Consider the following 19,696-nt stretch of genomic DNA (forward strand, 5'->3'; position numbering starts at 1 on the left):
AACTGGAGTTACCATCTCGAAGGATAAGCTTCCAAAAATTGAGCTGCCAGTGTCCTGTTCCCGCTGCCGGCATTTTTATACCAAGAGATACAAAGTAGTAACCTCTGATAAACACGATTTCCCTGATAGCTCTTCTCCAAAACACAGTGGTTTTACAGGGGCTGCTTTGGTGCCCTCTCCTCTGCATGCCACCCAATCCCAAACAAAGGGCCCTGGTGGACGCTTTGAGACAAACATGCCTTGGTCTAAAGTGGGAGAGAAGAAAGGCTTCTTGCAGAGTCAGCATGTCATGAGCTCAACCACCACATGACAATTTGCTCATATAAGGTACATTATAACTGCCCTCAGAGGGCCAAACGGCTGCTTAAAAGATGTATTCTTCCTTGCAAAGTAAGGGGAAAGAAAATCAGAATTATGATGACGGTCTAGAAGAAAATAGCCAGTAAGTCTGTCAGGAGACTAGCGATTGATTCTCAGAAAGACAGACAGACCTGTTTGGATGTCATCTTGCAGAGTTTTGATTTTGGGGGTGGGAGGGGTGTTCATTCTGGGAGAGAGGTCTTTGTAAGGATGGGGCGGCTTATTAAAATAGGCCAGTCTTGGTGGTGCATGATTTTAATCCCAATACTCAGGGGGTAGAGACAAGAGGAGTTCTGTGAGTTCAAGGCCAGCCTGGTCTACATAGCAAGTTCCAGGATGGTTACAAGTACATAGAAAGACCCTATCTAAAAGGGAAAAAAAGTGAGAGTGTGGGCTCTGTGCCTGGAGAGTCAGGGCTGTTGGGAGGAATAAGGAGGTTATATAATGTTACCTGTGGACATGGTCTGCTGATCTATTGACATTTTACACATTTAATCTTGGTCTTAGAACATGGCTGGCATTCTACCTCTGTGAGTCACAAAACATCTTTCTTTCTGTTAATACAGAAGGAGAGCACTTGTTTCATGATGGTGACAAATCTGATTTTTTTTCTTTTTAAGGCCTTAACACTGTATTTGACCTTCCTATCCTTATTTGACTCGTGATAATTCGGGAGAGGAGAAAGGGATTCTGAACCACGAGGCTCAGGCCTTCATTTTCTCCAGGTTGAACAGCAGGCTCTGGAGAGTGATGTATTCCAAGCTGTATACTTAGACTCCAAAAGTCATGTCTGGAGTCAGGTACAGTGGCTCACCCTTGAAATCCTGCCACTTGGGAGGCAGAGTCAGGTGATCCAGAGTTCAAGGTGATCTCGAGCTACAGAGTGAGTTGGAGGCCAATCTGGATGGCAGAATCTGGCTCAAACAAACAAACAAACAAAAAAGTAATTTTATTACTAACCACAATCTGATAAAATCCTGTTTGACCAATGATTTTCAGTCAAATAGAAATGTTAGACCCTGTAGAATGCACTGTCTGGGCATCAAGCTGCCTGGGGCTAGAACCTCAGTGCTGTTTAGTATTCGTGATCGCCAGAGCTCATGCAACTCTCTAAGATACCAGTTTGCCAGCTCCCTCTTCCTCTTTTTCTTTTGGCTCTCCTAGATTTGCTGTGTAGAACTCACAGTGATCCACCTGCCTCTGCTCCCAAGTGCTAGGATTCAAGGCAGGGGCCACTATAACCAGCATCTTCCTCTTTTCTTAATTTATTTTTATCTTATGTGTATGAGTATTTTATCTGTGCGTATATATGCACGCCACACACTTCATGTAGTACCTGAAAAGGCCAGAAGAGGGCTACGATCCCCTGGGATCTGGAGTTGCCATGACCCAGAGAAGCTAATCTGGGTCCTCTGCAAGAACAGCCAGTGCTCTTAGCGGCTGGGCCACCTCTCAAGGGCCCACTCCATGTTTGTTCATGTTCTTCCGTGCTTGTTCTCTCTCACCCCACCAGGGTCTCACTATGTAGCCTTGGCCGGCCTGGGACTTACAATGTAGATCAGGCTGGGCTCAAAATCACAGAGATCCTCCTGCCTCCAGACTCCAAGTGCTGGTATAAAAGCCATCTGCCACCGTGCCCAGACAGTTTTCTCTTTTATAAAACAATTGCGTCTGCAGTGCTGGGGGTCAAACTCACTAAGCAAATGCTACAGCCTCATCAGCTCAGCTCTGGAACCTGGGATACTGATGCATTCGAAACAAAGCAGAACCAGGCTTGGGGGAACAGATCTGCAATTCCAACATTTAGAAGGACTGAGAGTTTCAGATTACAAACCAAATAAAGCCCAAACCAAAGAGATGAAAATCTGACTGTGAAAAGCTCTGTTTGTTTGAAACCAGGATATCTTCAACAGCGGCACCTCTCAGAGGTTTTCTCCCAGCCCCCCCACTCCCCCACCCCTTCTCATCCTGAGTCTCCCTTACTGACACATGAAATAATATCTTGCCACCAAGCATATCTTGCACCTGATTGCGTGCTATCCAAGTTGAATTATGCTGTCATTCTGTGCCAAGTTTTTCCTGGATGGGGAAGAAAGGTTCACACCAGAACTGGAAAATATTTTTCTCTCCTCTAACCAGGGCTTGCTGCCCCCACCCTTTCCCCATCTCCCCCCTTACTTTTCCTTATCTCCTCTTCCTCCCCTACTTTCTCCTCCTCTCCAGCCCTTCTCCGCATCTTTATTTTCATTTTTCTCTGTCTCTATGACACACTCTCCCTCTTCTCTTTCTTGATCTCAGTGGCAACCCTTAGAGAACAATAAAGATTCCTTCTAGTTGGACATGGTGGCTCATTCCTAGAACCTCAGGAGCCAGGGGCAGGTCGCTCCCAGGCTCCAGAACATCCTGGACTAAATAGAAACCAAGATCTTGTCTCAAAAAACAAACAAACAAACAAACAAACAAACAACAACCCAACAGGCTGGGGAGATGGCTCAGCAATTAAGGGCAATTGCTGCTCTTGCAGAGGACCAGAGTTCAGTTTTCAGCTCCTATATGGTGGTTCACAACCATCTGTCACTTAGTCCCAGGGAGTTCAAAGCCTTTTCTTGACCTTTAAAGACACCAGGCATGCACATGCTATACAGACTTCCATGCAGCAAAACAGACCTACATGCAGCAAAATAGACTTCCATGCAGCAAAACAGACTTGCATGCAGCAAAATAGACTTGCATGCAGCAAAACAGACTTGCATGCAGCAAAACAGACTTGCATGCAGCAAAACAGACTTGCATGCAGCAAAACAGACTTCCATGCAGCAAAACAGACTTGCATGCAGCAAAACAGACTTCCATGCAGCAAAACAGACTTCCATGCAGCAAAACAGACTTCCATGCAGCAAAACAGACTTGCATGCAGTAAAACAGACTTCCATGCAGCAAAACACCCACATACATAAAATAAAATAAGTTTAAAATCCAACCAAACAATAGTAAAGACTTGTTCTTTACTAGGATGTCCTCAGAATCTGAAGAGCAGGAAAGAAATTAGATTATTTGATATTTCATGGACAAAAATATCCATCTCATGAGACTTCTTTAATGATTAAATGTTTGGGCACAAGTAAAGAATTCAATACATGTTGGCTGTAATTATCTATTACTCTTATATAAACAATGAAACCATCAATATCATAGCAACAAAGACAAGAGTTTTAAAAGGCCAGAGCTGGGGCTGGGGATTTAGCTCAGTGGTAGAGCGCTTACCTAGGAAGCACAAGGCCCTGGGTTCGGTCCCCAGCTCCGAAAAAAAGAACCAAAAAAAAAAAAAAAAAAAGGCCAGAGCTATAACACAGACTCACCCATGGCCACCTCACCACCCTGTGTCCTGGTTAGAATCGAACATGTCATGGCAAAGTCTGACTTAGTGCTTTTCTGGTGAAGAAGCATGTTTATGAATAATAATTCAGAAGCGGGGGAACTGAGAACAGGCAGTCACTGTGCATTTTAATGTATTTTAGCACGTAGCTGCGTGGGATTATCTTCAGAATAGCACAGAGGGCAGCTTGAGGTCACCTTCTTAGAGCTTCCTTCTCCCGGAAGGGCTCTTCCAAGAGTACTTTCTTGAAGACGAAGGCTATTCTTGGGGTTCCTCAAAAAGCACTGTCAAAAACTAGCATCCAGGGTAATAATTTTGGGAGGCCCTTCTTTCTGTTAGTTCTGGAAGATAAGAGGGAATCTGGCAGCATTTTAGTTACTCCTGGGAATCTTATGAGTAGGCACCAGGGACTACCTGAAGGCTGGGAAGGGAGCCTGTGCATCCTGACAACCCAGGCTGAAACTCTGACTCCTTGGATTTGGCATCAAAGCTTTTGGGAGATGACTCTGGGTAGCTGTGGTTGTGACAGTGGTCTCCTAATGGTGGGCTTGTCCTCTGAGTGAAGGGACTCCAGCAATGAAGCCCACAGTACTGTCTTGCGTCCAGCATCGAGAGAGAAGCAGACGCCTGTGGTGAAGCTACTCATCCTGTGGTATTTGTGATGGGCCCAGCCAACTGAGATAAGGCAAGTGGCCTCCCACAGTCAGAGGAAGGTGGCAAAGGGGTTCACAGAGAGCTTTCTTGGGTTAGCCTATCACGAGAAGGGTAGCAGTGTGACTGACCATTGAGAGCAGGCAGAAGAGAAGGGCATGTGAGCGATTTTGTAAAACCAAAGGAAATCTCAATACATCTCAAAATTAGGAAGTCTTATTTTTAGAAATTGCAACACAAAACTTCATTGTCCCTTGATGTCTTTGCTGTCTGAACATTGGAGATAGAGTTGGTGGCAGCACAAGAGTAATTGCTACCTTGGTGGCTTCCACAGCTGCTGCAGGGACAACTCTTCAAGGGCCCTCATTTTATGGCCCGGAGTCCTTAGGCTGAATGAAGGAAGTAGGACACAGGTCAATAGGAAGAAGCCTGTTCTGCCCTGAGAAAGCAGGCTTCCTTCTCAAAGGAAACTTTCAGGCTATGCAGTGGTCTAAGAGGAACTAAAAACTTGATAAATTTAAGCCAAGCACAGTATCACGTGCCTTAATCCTAGCATTTGAGAGGCAGAGGCAGACAGATTTCTGTATATTCCAGGCCAGTCTGGTCACGTAGTGAGTTCCAGGACAGTCAGGGCCACAAAGACCTTGTCTCAGAAAGAAAGAAAGAAAGAAAGAAAGAAAGAAAGAAAGAAAGAAAGAAAGAGAGAGAGAGAGAAAGAAAGAGAGAGAGAGAAAGAAAGAGGAGAGAGAGAGAAAGGAAACAGGAGAGAGAGGAAGGAAGGAAGAAAGGAAGGAGGGAGAGAGGGAGGGAGGGAGGAAGGAAATTTATATGTGTTTATGATTAAATACAGGAGCAATTTCTCAGAGAGCCATTTGACACAAAAGAGTCTCTCCTTTTCCTCTTCTCTTCCAGTTGACTATGTTTTTATTGTTGTTTCCCATGTTCTACTGAAAATGAAAACTGTGATTTTAAAAACAGGAGCTGATGGAGGGTGTGGCTCGATCCTAATCTTGGTCACACAACTGCCTTGGGGAGCCAGTCCTGGGGAATCAGGAGTTAAAAGTCCAGAAGAGTGTCTCAGGCAGACCGCTGGCCAAGTATGGCGCTCCCTCCGGTATTATCTCCCCAGCCCAAGACTACTACCCAGAGCAGTGTCTAGTTTCCGATGTGGTAAAGGGACCACAGGAAACGCCTTACTGCCCTCTCAGACTACTGAAAGTGAGCCATTATCTGGCTCTTAGGCTACACAAGGAGGCGGTATACCGAGTTGAGGGCTTCTGGGCCCCTAGGAGATTTTATATTGCAGTGCCCAGAAATGCAGAATGAACCTTTAGTTCTTAGAAATAGCCCTAGAAAATGTGGCTGAGGGACATAGAAGAAAGGGGGAAGAAAGAGAAAATCCAGGTAGCCTAGCCTCAGGCTCTCAAAGGCAGGAAGGCAGGAGCTGTCTCACTGAGCCTGGGGACAGTGGGCTGCAGAGCCCGCCACTCACAGCTCTTCTGGGTATTGGCTTTGGGAAATTCTGGCCATGGAATGAAAAGTTCAGCAAAGGTCAAAGAGCAGCTCCCCACTGGACATGGCAGGGTAGAGTAGCACACATGCTTTTAATCCCAGGTCTTGGGAGGCAGAGCTGAGATTAAGGCCAGCCTGGTCTACAGGTAAGTTCCAGGACAGCCAAGGCTACACAGAGAAACCCTGTCTCCAAAAACCAAATAAATAAGTAAAAAGGGTAAAGAAAAATCCCCAAGGCTAAGGATGTGCCTCACGCCTGAGTGGACACAGTTGGGCTCCGGAAGGGTCCTGTGTGAGCTCTGTGAGAGAGGATTAGTGAAGGAAGAAGGCGGACCCACCATGTCCAGCCTCTACAGTCCTAGCTTTGGAGGTGGCAAAAGGCTTGAAGTTGGCAGCCAAGAAGATACCATTGTCTATATAGATGGTGGAGAGCTCGGGAGGGAGCCCAGGAGAGTTGCTGTGGTTTCAGCGGCAGCATTTAGAGACATGGAGCAGGAAACACCTGTAGGTAGAAACTTCAACCTGGGAACATTTGAGGATTGGTTTGTTGGTTTGAAACTGGGTCTCACTGAGTCGGGATTGCCTTAATTTGTGATTCTAGAATCAGGCAACACTCTGTTTAACATGAACAAAGGTGGGCTGGAGAGATGGCTCAGTGGTTAAGAGCACTAATTGCCCTTCCAGAGGTCCTGAGTTCAATTCCCAGCAACCACATGGTGGCTCGTGACCATCTGTCTGCAATGGGATACAATACCCTCTTCCGGTGTGCATGAACATAGCTACAGTGTACTCATATACATTAAATAAATAAATAATAAACAAACAAACAAGGTGGGCAAAGGCAAAATCACAGAACAAGGAGTTAATTGGCTGCTCTGATGTTACTCCTCACAAACCCAGACTAGAGAGTCAAGAAAATAGGACATTATTATCCTACAGTTTGGGAAATCTGTATCTGTCTTTCAAATTTTTTGGAGGAAAGATACCATGAGTGACTCCATCTTGACTATTTAGTCTTATCCAATGGGCCTTGTGCAGAAGCCGAGTCTAAAACAACGTCCTCATGTAATTTATATTTACTATGGCAGTCTTACAAACATATAGTGAGCCCCTGGAAACCAGTCTGATTGTAAGGCCAGCCCAGAGGGGAATATTCCAAAGAATAGACTGTGTACAGGGGAATGCTGGGAGATGACTCAGTTAGATACAGTACAGGTCAATATGTAGCCACTGGAATCAAACTAACCTTACAAATCTTTTACAGACTAAGCCCAGCTTAGCAGAGTCCTGTGGCTAACAGGTCAAATGCAGGTGGGGGTACCAGTGAGAAAGAACGCATGGTAGGAAAGAAGCAAGTGCATAGTGTTAGCCTTTGACCTCCATGTGCACAAGGGCTTGAGAACACAGACAGGTAATCACTAAACGAACAAACATAGGTAAAAAAAAAAACAAAAACAAAAACAAAAACAAATGTATTTTTAATAAAAGGATTGGAGAAATGGTCCAATGGTTAAGAGCACTGTTGTTCTGGTAGACATAGATGGTCATTTGTAACCATCAGTAACTCCAGTCCCAGAGAAACCCATAACCTCTTCGGATCCCTGTGGGTACCAAGCATACACATGGTATACACATGTATATGCAAAAAACTCAAACATAAAATAAAATGAATGTATAAATGCTTTTTTAAAAAGGGTAAAACAGGAGACGAGGGGCAGGGTTTCCCTGAGATGGCCCCGTAGCTCAAGATGTCTGTTGGTGGAAGCAGAGAACTGATTCCTGAAAATTGTCCCCTAATCTCCAATCACATGCACAGACATACCAAGAAATGAAAATGTAACAGAAAAGTACTGTTGTTTCCTTGTGCTTTGTTTTAAAGCAGACCAGGTTGTTACATAAGATTGAGTCCCGAGACTTTGAACCACCATGCAACAAACTTTTCCCTGACTTACTTATTTGAGGAATTTTTTTCTTAAGCAGGGACATTGAGGAACTAGATGACTGTCCCCATGGGAGAACTGAAAGAGTGAGTGTGGGAGCTTTTGACGCTCATTTAGCCTGTCCTTGCTTATTGTCCCCTCTAAAATTGTCCTTTCTGCTATTCATCTAGCATCTCCTAGTATCCTCTGTGCCACCACTCAGGGACCCTCGAGCTGATTCTAGATTCCAAGCATGATGGGAGAGTGCAACACAGACCTGTGAAGTCGGAGTGAGAGGATCAAATGCCAGAGCTTTGTTGGGGACACACTGGAAGCATCTAACATTTTTTTTTTTTCCGGAGCTGGGGACCGAACCCAGGGCCTTGCGCTTCCTAGGTAAGCGCTCTACCGCTGAGCTAAATCCCCAGCCCCAGCATCTAACATTTTTTAATTGCAGTAAAATCTGAACCATTCAACCACATCTCCACTTCGAGGTAGTGAGTACATCCCTGTTACACAGTCACCCCTGCCATCTACCTCTAGCACGATTTCATCTCTCCAAACTTAAACATGGACGGCAATATTCCCATTCCTTTCTCCTGGTCACCACTCTTTGAGAGCTCACTCTCCTGGATGGTTTACATAACTGATGAGACAGGCTGACTCCATGACAGACTTCAAATGGACAGTTCGAGAGATAAGGGCTTAAAAACCCAGGCTACAGGCAGCCAGTCAGAAACTGCTCTGCCATTAGAAACTGCCCCACCGCCTGGCTTGAGGCAAGGACAACGGGTCCACAGTTTCTAGCCAGCCCCCACACTCAGGAAACGGGATGTCCATAGAGATAGAGTGAGGCAAAGGCCACCTGCCCTGGAATTCTCTAATGTGCTTTAAACCAGGCCTGCAAGCTTACTTGGGTGTCTCTCTGTCTTGGTAATGGGAGACCCCAGCATGCTGGACGTCTGCAGAATAAAACACTCTTTGCATTTGCACAGCATTTGAGTTGGGGTGTCGCTCTTCAATGAATCATAGACCCTTACGTTTGTGGGCTCCTCCAGGATTTACCAGAGACCCTGGTTTTTTTCCCATCTGTAAGTACGGCCTCACTGTAGTCTTTTGTCTTGTCCATATCGGGTTCTGATTCGGGTTTACTTCTGTTTCGGCTTTAATCTGGAGGCTGAGAGGGATAGAGTAGACACATATTTTGTCATCTGGCCAGGGGCAATGGAGAATACTCCCACCCCCCTACCAGAAGCTGGAGAGCTTACTAGTTCTCATCTGGACTCTGAACCTGCTGTGGGACTATGGGCCTCCTGAGTACAGGGAGGATGACTGACTGAGACAGCCTTTTGGTTTGTTTTTGTTTTCCCAGGAATGTCCTGTGTCTGACTGTCTGCATTATGTTTGTGCTTTTTGTCCTCCTGTGTAAATTTTTCTTGGATTCCTAGGATGGGACAGGCACAAAGCATCTCACTGGACTTGGTCCCGAACCATTTCAAGGACTTTTGCTGAGTCACAGAAGACTTTGGTCTGGTTGTTCCTCCCTGTGAACTAATCATCTCTTACAGGAATGAATGGCTCACTTACAGACTGAAGAGGGGACTTTCCGTCTCTCCATCATTTGCAGGGTGAAGGTTTAGCTTCTGAGGCCAGGGTCTGCCCAGAACAAGTGCTACAGGCCTCGACTCTTCCCACCCTCCTTTCTCTGATGGAGATTGAGCCTTGGCCTTGCTCCCCTTTCTGCTCCTGAGGAGGATCATTGCCTCCCTCCTTATGTTTCTGCCCCTACCCCTGCCCATGCTGCCCCTACCCAGCCAGCACAGGCAGACGGAGGAGCAGTTCCTGACTCCCCTGACTCCATTTGGAGTCCACCTCGCATTCCTCCCCATACTGCACAGAGGGCCTACTCTGCTACTGCCTTACCCCTCCATGCTACGGGACCCCAGATGCTCAGGGGAAACAGTATGTCATTTGCCAACAATGACCCTTATAATTAGAAGTTACAACCCCACCCCCACCCCCTCCACCCTCCACCCCCACTCCCCCCAGCCCCCCCCCCCCCAATTTTAGAAAGACAATCAGCTCTCACAGGTCCTCCTGATTCAATCATGCTGACTCACCTGGGACAATCAGGTCCTCTTCACCACAGAGGAGAGAGAGAGGATCAAGAGAGCTGCCAGAAATTGGTTCTGGGAGCAAAGGGCACCCAGTCATTCAGGCTGACATCCATGCAGCCTTTTTTTGGACTCAACCTGGCTGAGATTTTAACACTGCTGTTAAAGATAAAAACAGACTCCTGGTCTACCACCAGATTCTGATTTGGGGGGGGGGGGGCTCCTAGAGGTGGCCAGACAGACCACAAACTTATCTAAAGTGAACCAGGTAATACAGGTTAAAAATGAGAGCCCCAAGGGAATATCTAGAAAGACATCTGAAACCCATAGGACCCACACTGCTTTTGACCCAGAAGCTAGGGAGTACCAGTCAGCCATGAGCAAGGCTTTTGTTAACCAAACTGCCCCTGACATCTACTGGAAGCCTCAGCCCCTAAATTGCTTTGCAGCCTGCCTCTGGCCCCCAAAAGCCAGCCTCTGTTTGCCTTTGAACGTCAAGACTTAGAGTCTTCAAGGGACAGCTGACTTGGACGTGCCTGCCTCAAGGACTCAAGAACTCACCCTCCACCTTTGAGGAGGCACTGCATGAAGACTTGGTTGAGTACCAGTGGGCCTATCCCCAAATGACCATGCTCCAGTATGTATTGTACCCCCCAACTTGGAGACATGCCGGGGGCCCCAGGAGACCTGCTATAGGAGCTGAGTCAACTTGAGCGTCTGTTAAGAAGGCCCAGCTTTGTCAACTTGAGGTCACCTATCTGGAGTACATATTCAAGGGGGGTGGCCCACTCATGCTGTCAGACACCCTAGAAGCAAACCATGTTTAACATCCCAATCCCATCAACCTCAAGTCAAGTACTGGAATTTCTGGTATCTGCTGGGTTCTGTAGACTTTGGGTAACAGGGTTCACTGAGATAGCCAAACTGTTATATGAGGCCACCAGGGGCTAAGAAGAGAAAATGGAATAGACCTCTGAGATGGACATGGCTTCTAAGACTCTAAGAAGAGCCTTATTGGAGGTGCTGTCCTTGGCCCTCCTAGACATTCATAAGCCTTTCCACCTATATGTAGATCAGAGAAGGGGGATACAAAAAGGGGTGCTCACCCAAACTTTGAAACCATAGAAAAGACCTGTGGCTTATTTATCTAAGAAGCTGGACCCAGTGGCCCAAGGATGTCCAATCTGCCTCTGGATCATAGCTGCCACTGGTCAAGGATGCTGATGAAATAACCATGGGGCAGGAACTTGTTATCGCCACTCCCATACTATTGAGGGGACCCTCAAAGAGTCCACCCAACGGCTGTCCAATGCCAGCCTGGAATGAGGGGCATAACCACAAGTTTCTGGAACCTCGCTGGAAAGAACGTCACACTGTGATCCTGACCACACCTATGGCTCTTAAGATGGACAGGATCAGGACCTGGATACACCATTCCTGCGTTAAGCCTGCCAGGAGAGACCCATCCAGCAGTTGAGGTCCCAGAGGAGGAGACTTCCAAGTGAACTGCCACAGGAAAAATGGAAGGTCACCCCACACCCTGTCGATCCACTGAAACTATGACTCCAGTGCTCCTGCTTCTGCCTGCTTGCTGCTTCTGCTTTGCTGCACCAGCCACTGCCCCTCACTATCTGGGTACCTCAAGAGAGGACGTGACAACCTTGTCATCAAGTTCACGGGGGCCGAGAAGGCCGATAGGACTGCTGGTTTAACTCCCCTCTCCCCAGACTTAACACAGAACTGTTGGTTACCAGAGACTCTGCATTGGAAATAAGGTATTCCCAGCCTAGTCCCGCCTCTGCAAATCACACTGCAACCCTTACTGTTGCAGGATACATGCTGCCCCCAGAGAACACTTGGTGTGCTTGTACCTCCAGCCTTACTCCATGCATTTACAGCCTGGTTGTAAATATGACTGAGGATTTTTATGTCCTAGTACAGCTTGTACCCAGAGTGACTTATTACTCTGGGGAAGGTGTCTTCAACCAGCTAGCACCTCCAAACAATCAGGATAAAAGGGTGGCCATTTCTTCTGTGTTACTAGGTTCTCTCCTTGGCATACGGCTGACTGCAGCTCCTAGTGTAGAGGCCTCAGCCTTAATACCCCAAGATAAAAATTACAAAGCCCTACGGTTGGCAATAGATGTGTCTTAGTTAAGGTTTTACTGCTGTGAACAGACACTGTGACCAAGGCAAGTCTTATAAGGACAACGTTTAATTGGGGCTGGCCTATGGGTTTAGAGGTTCAGTCTGTTATCATCAAGGCGGGAACATGGCAGAATCTAGACGGGCATAGAAGCTGAGAGTTCTACATCTTCATCTGAAGGCTGCTAGCAGAATATTGGCTTCCAGGCAGCTAGGGTGAGGGTCTTAAAGCCCACGCCCACAGTGGCATACCTACTTCAATAGGGCCACACCTTCTAACAGTACTACCACTGCCTAGGAAAAAATCCATCCCAGCCATGCAGGATTCTTGGCAGAATAGTCTTACAAAGAGGCCAGCATGGGGGACTCTACACGGCCTTAGGTGAACGATGTTGTTTCTCTAATTGACCACTCAGGGGTGGTCAAAGAATCCATGGCCTTAGTCAGAAAGAGACTACATGAGAGAAGAATAGAAAGAGAACAGTCTCAGGGTTGGTCGAATGCCTCTTCAACTGGCCTCCTTGGCTGACCACTCTTGTCCCTACCCTGACCTTATCCTACTGATGTCAGCATTGACTTACAGTCCCTACATAATCAATGCTTTAGTTAGGTTTGGTAAGGAACAGATTTCCACCCTTCAATTGATGATTCCCTAACAATACCAGCCCATAGAGATGGCCCAGACCTGAAGGGGAATGCCACAGGCTGACTCCATGACAGGCTTCAAATTAGGAGTTAAGGAAACTAGGCCTACATCTCTGTTTCCAAGAACTGGGCAAGTCTAGGAAAATCCAGACCTCGGAAGCTGCCCCACCACCTGGCCTGAGGCAAGGACAGGTCAGCAGCAGTTTCCAGACTTCCTCAGCTACTTCCTCAGCAACAGTTTCCAGCCCCCCAGGCCCTAGCAATGGTTCTGGAATGTTCCTAGAGATAGAGTCAAGGTTAAGATAGAGGTCACCTACTCCTCCCCTGAATTCCCCTAATGTGCTTTAAATGGGGCCTGGGAGCTCACTTTAGAGTCTCTCCATCTTTGTAGATCGTGGATTCCAGCATGCTGGACTTCTGCAGGTTAAAACACTGGGTTCAGAGTAAGACAACCTTGGGTTTAAACTTTGCTGCTGTGGTAGAGCATTTGCCTAGCGAGCGCAAGGCCCTGGGTTCGGTCCCCAGCTCCGAAAAAAAGAAAAAAAAAAAAAAACAACTTTGCTGCTGCCACTTCGAGCTTTACAGATCTTTGAGACTCAGTTTCTCACCCCTGAGCTCTATCTACCCCCAGGACACCGTGAAGAGTAAATTAGGACACAATAACATAGATGTATAATCATTTAAAATAAACATCAAAAAACTCAATGCATAAAATAATTCAAACAGACACCTGACCATGAAAGGGGTCTGCAATGGGGGAGGGGCTCGGGGCAATGTAAAGTGACTCATAGTGAAGGAAGGGGGGCGCACAATAAAAACACTCGAAGTCAGACAGGAACACGGCAGCACTTTCTGTCTACAGACAAGCAAAAACAAAAATGGGAAAGAATGCTCTGTTTGGGGCTTTGGGGTCAGGGTTCCCCTACCCTCTGGTTAAGCAGGTAGATCTCATAGATTACTGGAGGGGCCATGTGACAAATCCGTTACATCTGAAGAGTTCAGAAGTTCCCCCTGAAAGTTATCAAAAGGAGTAACTAGAAGAGGTAACCAAGGGGCTAGTCATGAGTATGGTAGCTCCTGGATCAGACTGGATCACAGCCCTGGAATGTGAGCCAATGGTCTCCATGCCTACAAATTACCCATCTGAGTCATTTTGTTATAGCAGCGGCAAGTGGGCCCAACGCCATCACTAAGTGTCGATGGCTTATTCACACCATAACGGTGACAGGTTCACCATGTACAGTACTGGGTGTGAGGACACTCAGACTCTGCATCTGTCACCACGACAACCCTTACTGCAGAGCACCTGCATCCTGGAAGAACAGCCTGGGTATCCACTAGCAGTTGTGGGGCCAGAGGTGCCACGGAACCAGGAGGAGCTGGCCTGGAGGAAGAGTGAGGCCAAGGCACATCCAAACCCTGAAAATCTCGTACTGAGGCAGGAGTAGGACCATCCCCTCCCTGTTCTGGGGCTATAGGTCTAGCGATGTAGCCTTATGACCCCCACCCCACCCACCCACGCCCACTCACCCTTAGTCATATAACCTGGTCTCCAAGTTACAAGTTGAACTTCCTTTCTCCTTATAAGGTCACATGCAGCGAGCACCTGGTTATGCAAATGAGGCATCCGCAGTACCTGCTCAAACCAAGGATATACACTCACCCCATAGCCCCTACTCACCCCTCTACCCCATCCCATCTCCCCAAAAAGGTTTAAATAGTCATTGTCCCCACCACCACCAATTAGAGGAGCTGCTCACTGAAGCCTCTCTCCCAAGAAGTCTTGTCACACTCACCTGTGGCTCACCCGAGGCTCACCGGAGGCTCACCCAAGGCTCACCCGTGGCTCACCCAAGGCTCACCCGTGGCTCATCCATGACTCAACATTCCCTGCCGCTTCTGCTTCGCTTCCTCTCTCTGGCCAGGTTCCTGCCATCATACCTTTGAGGGAGGGAGAGCGAGTGTGAACAGGAAGCATTTGCCTTTCTCCCTAGTTCCTGGACTCTATCAATCTCTAGGAACTAGCCTATTCTGGACGTGGAGTAAATAGGGTTACCGTGTGCGACCTTCTGTGCCTGGCTAGTTTGGGTTTAATGTATTCAAGACTGACCCACACTGTGGCATGAGCCAGCACTTTCTTGTTAATCTTTTTTTTTTTTTTTTTTGGTTCTTTTTTTTCGGAGCTGGGGACCGAACCCAGGGCCTTGCGCTTCCTAGGTAAGCGCTCTACCACTGAGCTAAATCCCCAGCCCCTCTTGTTAATCTTAAATCGCCATGTGTCCTTCAGATGATTCACTCCTAAGTTGTTTTACTACAGATTTTTATTTATTTACTTTTGTCTGTCTGAGACAGGGTCTTACTGTAGAGCCCAGACTAACACCAAACTCATGATCCTCCTGCCTCTGCTTCCTAAGCGTGAGGTCACAGACAGGTACTGCCATGGTTGGTTTGATCCATTTTTATACAAACATTACTCTCAGCTCTTTGGGGTTTAAAGAATGGAGTTGCTGGGTTATGTTTATTTTTCCCCCCTTTGGTTTTTTTGAGATAGGATTTCCTATGGTTGAGACTGGCCTTGCACTCCTAATCCTCCAGACTCTGCCTCCCAGGTGTTGGGATGACAGACTTGTTTGACGTCTGTAGTAAGCCCTGCGTTCTCCATCATCCTTGACCAGTGATGCATATGAGTCCAGAATCTCCTCGCCCATGTTCTCCCCAACACTGGTGCTGGCTCCCCACTTCCTCTACCCTGGCCCCATCTCTCCGCTCTTTTTTTAATCTTATATTTATTTTTTAATGTATCTATTTTTATTGTATGTACATCAGTGTTTTGGCTGCACGTATGTCTGTGTTAGGTTGTCAGATCCCCTGAAACGGGAGTCACAGACAGTTGTGAGCTGACATGTGGGTGCTGGGAATTGAACCCAGGACCTCTGGAAGACCAACCAGTGCTCTCAACCACTGAGCCATCTCTCCAGCCCCGCCCCCTCCCCCCCCCCATGGTTCTGATCTCAGTTTCTTAAGTACTAATTACGCCAAGCACTTTTCATGAGGTTTTGCACATTTATTGACCTTTGGAGAAATATTTACTCAGATCCTTGTGTGTGTGTGTTTGGTTTGGTTTTATTTAATTACATTTAAATTTTTTATTTGGTGTGATGGAAGCTCACATGTGCCACAGCATGGAAGGTCAGAAGACCACTTCTTCGAGTCAGGTCTCTTCCTCCATATGGCTCGAGGGATCAGCAGGCTTGCAGAGCCGTCTGGTCAGCCCTACCCTAAATCCTTACCAGTTCATGGGACTTTGTTCTTTTCCTTTTTGTTTGTCCACATGTCTGATATGAATGCAACAGTAAGAGATGCTTGCAAAACAACTCATGAAAGACCAGCCTAAGGTGGGCACGGGAGTGCACACTTGTAATCCCAGATCTGGGAAGAAGAGGCAGGAGGGTCAGATGTTCAAAACCATCCCCGGCCACATAGAGAATCTGAGGCCATCCTGGGCTACATGAGACCCTGTCTCAATCCAAGCCCCCATCCTCTCCTACAAATAAAGAGTCAGATAAAGTTGGGTGTAGCTTCTCAGTAACCTCTGTGGAGCTCTTCAGGAGTAAATATATTCACTCAGCCACTCCACAAAACACACAATACACACCCATTCAACTGATGCTCATTTCCTAGAAAAGTATAAGCCTTTCTGGCTCTGGCCGAACTGAGTGTTAACAGGAGGAAGAACAAAAATCATTAGAGGTGGATCCTGACTATAGCGGAAAAATTCTGAGTCTGACTGAGGAAAAGAGAGCAGGGCTAGAGCTAATCCAGCCATGTGTCAGTGGCTGCGGTGGGGACCCACAAGGAGGAGGTTGCCTAAGGCACAGAGTCCTGTCCCAGCCCTGCAATTTCCCCTCAATGGTGGCCTGATGTGGGTCACATTCTCCTAAATGGGGAAGGAATTTTTTGAAGGCGACCTTGCAGTGTCTCTGTTAATTTTGCCTATAATGGTTTTCCTCCTTTCCTTTTGATGTGAGTTGACCTCAGCTCACCTGACCATTTGGCAACCCTCAGTTATAGAATCCACCAAGGGTCCTATTAACATCCTCCCAGGGGATTGCTCCACCAAGAGCAAACCTGAGGTCCAAATCCACCAAACGCAACCACTGTCCAGTAAACAGGGACAAAGGGTCGGGAATAGAATGTCCCCTCTGAGGTGGCTGTCACACTATCTAGACCCTAGGACTCGCTCACCTCATGGAGTCAAATCACAGGTTCCTTAGTGAAATAGGGCGGTGCAGACCCAGCAGGGCTTGGGGCTCAGAAAGAGTCAGGCATCACGGTCCCCACGAAAAGTACAAAGCAACTCTCTGTGTGGTCCTGGCCGCATCTCAGTAGATATGAAGTCATTTTGAAACGAAGCCTCGCTTCAAAATAAACAACTGCAACAATGTATCTTAAACTCTGAGTCTGACAGACAGGGAGGGAGCACCGAAGAAATCCTTGGAGCTGAAGCTGTGTCTCGGTGGTTAAGAGCACTCAGCATTCTCTCAGAGGACCCAGGTTCAGTTTTCAGCACCCAAACAGCTGCTCACCACCACCTGTCACCCCACCCTTTTCTGGCATCTGCCCACACTAGGTGCACACACTCAAACACTTATACACGTAAAGTACAAATAAACAAATCGTTAAGAAGAGAAAGGAACAGGGCTGGAGAGATGGCTCAGTGGTTAAGAGCACTGACTGCTCTTCCAGATGGTCCTGAGTTCAAATCCTAGAAAAGGAAGAAACAAAGCTGTCTCTTTGGGCAAAGGAAACCCAAGCCCACCAGACATAGCTCTGACTCTCCATAAAGAGTGGGGGTGATTTGAGTAAAGATGGCCTCTACAGATGCATAGGTAGTGGCACTATTAGGAGGTGTGGTCCTTTGGAGGAAGTCATTGGAGGTGTCACTCTCCCTGCTGCTGCCAATCCAGATGTACAGCCAATCAACTTTCTCCAGCACCATGTCTGCCTGCTTACGGCCATGCTTCACACCATGATGACAATAGACTAAACCTCTACACCCGTAAGCCAGCCCCAATCAAGTGTTTTTCTTTATAAGAGTTGCCTTGGTCGTATATCCACTCATAGCAATAAAACCCTGATTAACATATGCTTCATTTTGTCATTATGAATACAACCCAAAAAAACCAAGCTACGATTAGCTAGGCTGCTTACTGTATCAGGCTGCAGACTAATAAGAAAGTCAGGGCACATCCACGGAGAGTGACATGACCTCAAAGGACTGTAGTGGCTATCAGGTAAGTATGGTGGCCTCATAAAGGAAGAACCAGAGGCAGGGAGGTGACAGCTGGCACGTTGGTGTTCTGGCATTGGTATTAGCCTATCTAAAGCCAACTTGTGGTTATCTAAAGCACGTGATGACAGAAGGCATGTGACAGGATTGGGTGACCCAACTGGTGATTCAGGTGTGAGCTCAAAGAAATCCTGGCTTCGGGGCATCTGAGGGAAGCTATGGCTAAAGGATCATTGTCAGCCGTTACCCAGAAGCAATGAGGGAAGGCACTAAGAACGCAGCCTTGGCCTCCTCCTGATTGTAGAGTGTGTACCTAGTGTATCGCCACACCTCTCAGAATTTCTAAGAAACACTTGGCCTACATATAGTGGCTCTCCCCAGAGCCCAGATGTATAATAATCTAGGCACATTTTAACTTGAAAATGCAAAAACATCCTTCCAGCTGCTTCCTGCTTTTTCTTCCTGGGCCAAAATGATGTAGAGGGAGGGAGCTGCTCTGAAATCAGACGGGAAGCACTTTTGTCTATGGTGCAGGGCTGGAGGGGTGGGGGTGGGGGATGGTCAAAGAGCCAAACGCCTCTCCAAGAAATGAGATGATTAATAATTCAGAGCCCTGACTGAGCTGACAAGGAACAAACATACCCTTCTCTCTTCACCAGCTTGCACACATCCTGGTCAACCCCAGTGGCACAGAGCTAAAGCCAGGCCTTCACTCATTCACCATTCATCTCAGTGAGGGGTATCAGTACCTTAAGGTACTGAATTCCTGGGGAGACTACATGGAGGCCCAAGTTCCCACCCTGACAGGAGAAGAGACAGCATGAGCCTTCGGTCTCTCGTTGATCTCTTTGAAATAATGGCCTTTACTCACCCCTGTCAAGTGGGAGCCTACACCTTCCTTTCAGTGCCCAGGTCTGGGCTGAGAGACAGGTGAGCTCCATCCTCCCTCTACTTGAGTAAGGCTTTGCCACGTGCATAGTGAGTGCTAGGGGCTTCTAAGTTGTGCTGCCATGCTCACAATCAACTTCAGAATGCTTCTGTCACCCTAAAAGGAAATTGTAATCTTCTGCTACTAATCTCCTGCCAATCCCAGCCTCTATGTGTGTGTGTGTGTGTGTGTGTGTGTGTGTGTGTGTGTACGTACATACATATGTGTGACTCACATATGCACATACAGGCATGTGTTGTGGATTTGGTTTATTGATTGTATTATGTTAATTGGGTTCCCAAAACTACACAGAAACTTGCATGTCTACATGTAGGATGGGTCTCTGCCCCCAGCTGGATTTGACTGGTAAACAAAGTTGCCAGCGGCCAATGGCCGGGCAGAGAGACAGAGATGCAACATTTAGGATTCCCTGGCAAGAGATACAGAAGAAGAAGGTACCATGCTGGGAGGTCCGGGCCTAAGAAGTGTAGGATAGAGAGACAGAGAGATTGCCAACTTGTAACAGTTACAGATCGTGGCCCCGGCAGCCTTCAGGCCAGGGTCCAGGGCGGCCATGATGGAATATAGGTTTAGTAAGAATTAACTCAGAAATATCGGAGGAGAGAGTGTGTGAGCCATGTGGATGTTTGCAAGTACCCATTCATTGAGATATTAAACATGAGGCTGTGTGTGTGTGTGTGTGTGTGTGTGTGTGTGTGTGTGTGTGTGTGTTTCATTCAAGACTCCACAACATTG

The 19,696-nt window shown here is 47.2% G+C and overlaps 1 protein-coding gene across 1 annotated transcript in view; it reads right to left on the minus strand.

The window, feature by feature from the left end:
• LOC102552091 (uncharacterized) overlaps positions 1-19,696 on the minus strand; it is a 98,808-nt gene that overhangs the window by 17,449 nt on the left and 61,663 nt on the right. Inside the window, exons 8-10 of the mRNA XM_087584616.1 lie at positions 14,519-14,663; positions 14,253-14,358; positions 8,859-8,995 (exon numbers count right to left, since the gene is read on the minus strand). The gene's annotated coding sequence lies outside the window, so the exon portion shown is untranslated. The remainder of the gene's footprint in view (positions 1-8,858; positions 8,996-14,252; positions 14,359-14,518; positions 14,664-19,696) is intronic.

Source organism: Rattus norvegicus, chromosome 14, assembly GCF_021556685.1.
Source record: "Rattus norvegicus strain SHRSP/BbbUtx chromosome 14, alternate assembly SHRSP_T2T, whole genome shotgun sequence".
Lineage (NCBI taxonomy): Eukaryota > Metazoa > Chordata > Mammalia > Rodentia > Muridae > Rattus > Rattus norvegicus.